Below are 4,371 nucleotides of genomic sequence, written 5' to 3' on the forward strand. Positions count from 1 at the left end.
ACACACACACACACACACACACACACACACACACACACACACACACACACACATTTCAGAAATTAACTATATACATTTCTATCTTTACCGTCTACCGCTTAGTTTTGTTTTTTGTTTTCATCTTTCCCGCATTCGGTCAATAGTTCTAGAAGACATTATCTATTTTATTCTTCTTATTCCAATTCTCTTTATTTGCTAATTTTTCTTGTGTAGTCATTGTCTTTAACAATGTTTTTCCGAACAAAATCCCATCTGTCACATACAATCATTTCCGAAAGATTTTAAAGATTTTTATCTAATTTCTCAAGACAAAATAACAAGATTACTTTTATTCGTTTTACTTTACAGTACACCCACTTACACATAGTTTTGTCGATGTTAATTTCCTATATTATCAAGTATGTAGACGTTGAAACAAACACTAAGCAGTTATCTATTCTCCCTCTGTATCAAGGTCATAAAAATAGCTAATTACAAAATCTTAGTGAAATAACCTCTGTGAACTTGCTCATTACATTTATAATTCAATTGAGGGATATGAAGAAAATATCAAGAGAATAAAATAAATATAATATAAAAATAAGGATAGTTTTTCCCTCTACTAAAATAAATAACTATATGTCCACATTTGCATTTAGTCTATATACCCAATTTCTCATATAATACCATATGTTTCCAACTTTCACAAAATACCACACGACTTTATAATATCACTTATTACAAAAAATGCAGAGTGGTTGATTGTACTATAAGCTAGTCTAAGCAGGAGAGACACTTCTTATCATTATCTATAAAGCACAAAAATGTTATACAGATATATCACCTTAACTGGACGAAGTATCATTAGCATAGTCACCATGAAAGACTTTTTAAAAAATGGATTTTAGTATTGACTATTAGAATAGATTGAAAGGAAAATTCAGTAACGTATTTTCTGTCTTTTATATTTTACTTGTTTCAGTCATTAGACACCCAGAAGAATTTAGTCGAAGAAATCAAATCCCAGGATTTATTTGTTTCTATTTTAAAATTCGGTCCCTTTTGCTGAACATAGTTTCCGAAGTTACGGAAACGTAATAAAAAAAAAAATCAGTTGTCAAGCGGTGAGGCGGGATGGGGGTAGGAATACAAGCACAAAACAAAACACATCTCTCTCTCTCTCTCTCTCTCTCTCTCTATATATATATATATCTATCTATCTATCTATCTATCTATCTATCTTTCCCTCTGTCTATCTACCTACGACAGTCTTTCACAGTTTCTGTCTACCAAATTCACTCACCAAGCTTTCACTCGCCCCCGGGCTATGGTATATCTCACTTGTCCAAAGTGCTGTGCAGTGGGACTGAACCGTAACCCTGAACCCGAATCTATGTTATTGGAAAGCTTTATTCATCAGCATTATTCAGCCTCATTATTCATTAACAAAGTACTGTTGAATAATGAAGATGTAATGGTATATATACTTTAACCATAAAATTTATATATCATCAATTTACAACTATGCAATAAGACTAAGCTTAGGATTTCTTATGGCATGAAACATTACGAGATATCTGTTCAAGACTAACAAAAGGCGTCGATTTTGTGTTCGGACGATGTTTTTATACTAAAAAGACGCAATATATTTGGCTGTGCAGAATATTCTACGAAAGATGCAGTCATACAAATATTCTACAGTCTTTCATATGAGCATGATATATTCTTTTATTCACACATTCCTCCATTCTTCATTCTATCCCAATACTTGATTAGTTTATATTATCGTCCAAAGAAGGGAGAAAAGTAAGTGACCTCAGCGGGATTTGAACTATAAATATATGAAGCCGGAACAAATGCCGTAAAGCGTTAGGTTCGTGACTCTAACGATTCAGCCAATCCGCCACTCCAACTAAGTGTTATAATTCTGTCTAACAGCTAAAAATCTTAAAATCTTGGTGAGAGAAGTATCCGATTATATCGACCTCGGTATCTTACTGGTACTTTATATGACCTACCTCGAGGAAATGAAAGGCAAATTTGACCTCGGCGGGATTTAAACTAAGAGTGCAAAGAGCCACAAGAAATAGTGCGCAGGATTTTGCCCGATGCTCTACTGATTCTGTCAATCTCCTGTCTTTAACAGATGTTCTAATATACACACAAGGCATGAAAGTTTAGGGAGGAGGAGTGATCAGATTATATCAATTCCATTAACCTAGTAATTTATTTTATCGACCTCGAGGGATGAAAAGCAAAGTTGACCTCAGTGGGATTTGAACTCAAAACGTAAGAAAACAAAAATCGTAACGAATGCCAATAACGCTCTACCGATTTAGTAAGCCTACCGCTTTTAATAATTGTTTCTAAACAAAGCCTGAAATTTTGTAGGAGGGTATTAGTTGGTTATATCGATCTCAGTATTTTACTGCTACTTTATTTCATTGACCCCAGAAAGATGAAGAACAAAGTTGACTTTAGTGGAATTTGAACTCAGAATGTAAAATGCCAGGAAAATGCCTCAACATATTTTTATCCGATGCTTTAACGATTCTGCAAAACCCGTTGATTTAACTAAATATAACAACTTGTCTTTCGTGAAGACAGAAGACAAATTTCTGCAAGAGGAAGAATTGAATCGACTTTAGTATATTAACGAAAGACAAAGTGAAGGACAGCGAGATATCGAACCAATTGCCATAAAACATTTAGTCAGGCGATCTACAGACTCACCCATCGAAAATGCTATTCTAAATGTAATATAATAAATTATACTGAAGTTCTGCAGTAATTACAGACCAGAAGAAGCAAACCGATCGAACTCTTTATTTATGGATATGTGCAGACATATAATTAGACGATTTATATGTGGATTAGAAGAGATCATTTCATAGACGGAGTAGATTAGTGGGATAAAGACTTGACAGTCGGTTCATTTAAATGTAAGATGCTATTAACTGAGAGTTACTTACTTAAATAGGCCCTTATTACAAGATCTGTATTAGCGAAAACGAAATAAAAACACCTGTTTCCTATCACAGAGAACGGCATACTAATCAAATGGGGAGGAAAATGCGACGCCCCCAATAAATAAACAACAACAACAACAACCACTCCCCCTAAATAAAACAAAATAAAGTGAAAACAAAAATGAAAAACAAAAATAGACAAAAAATGTTATTAGCTCAAACAACCGTAGGTTGAGATTTAATGTTAGATAAATTACAATTCCGATTCTTCGTCTAAGTATTTCTATTAATTGCTTGTTCAGAAAATGAAGGACAACATTCATAATGGTTTTTGAGGACATCTGAGATTGATGGGCGCAAAGGAGGAAGTTATATTAAGATTAACTGGAGACCTGATTCAAATGGCTGCAATAGTGTGTACTCCACTGAAGACAATTAATGGCCAGATATAGGTATTAAACTAGATGCCGGATTATGTATACTACCCACCAAAATTCGGATCGTCTTTCCGACTACCTTCCACAACACTTCCGGTATACTAAATTCTACTCACAAGTATTTGGTGGGCCGTGAGGCTGGGGTAGATATATTTGTTGATTGATTAGAGGAGGTAAATGTTCATACTACACAAACACGTTACTATATGCACTTTTCTGACCCAAGATCAGCTTAAGGTTATAGAAAATCTTGACGGCCATTTATTGCTGAAGTAAAAATTAATCAAATAAAATCCGTCACAGTAATTAGCATTAAAAATAGCTGTGAATTGTCCGTTAATAAGTAAAACGAAAATATCGTCTGCAACAAAACAAAAAAAAAAAAAAGAAAACAGAAAACAGCGACAGTTTTTGGTAGTAACAGGATGTCACCGTGAATATAAAGATCAGTGATGTCCAAGAAAGGTGACTGATAGAACACGTCAGGTCGTGTACCAAGTTTTTAAAGCAGACAGTAATTTCACAAGAGAATTTCCACTTTTATTGCTGTACCCGAACGTTTAGACTTTACTAAAGTAGAAGATTTTTCTAAAGTAATTACTGAAAAAAATGTAATTGAGTTTGATCTTGGTTATTCAATAAAAAAAATTTGAGAAGGAAGATGTGGTGTCAGCAACTAATGAAGCTAGTAAAAGAAGTTCATTCACAACTCAAATCTACAAGATAACACTCAAACGTTTATTTCCATTGTGTGGAACGTTGGGGAGGTATTCAGTTTCATACTTCGAAACACTGTTATACTTAGACTGTAAGTGTAAGGCTTTTAAAAGTATAAAAAATACTGAGTATTCACACACAAAAACATAGATATGCACATATGTATGTATGTATGTATGTATGTATGTATGTATGTATGTATGTGTGTGTATATGTATGTGTGTGTGTATGTATGATATACATACATACATACATACATACGCACAAAT

The sequence above is a fragment of the Octopus bimaculoides genome, chromosome 4, assembly GCF_001194135.2.
Source record: "Octopus bimaculoides isolate UCB-OBI-ISO-001 chromosome 4, ASM119413v2, whole genome shotgun sequence".
NCBI classification, from domain to species: Eukaryota; Metazoa; Mollusca; class Cephalopoda; order Octopoda; family Octopodidae; genus Octopus; species Octopus bimaculoides.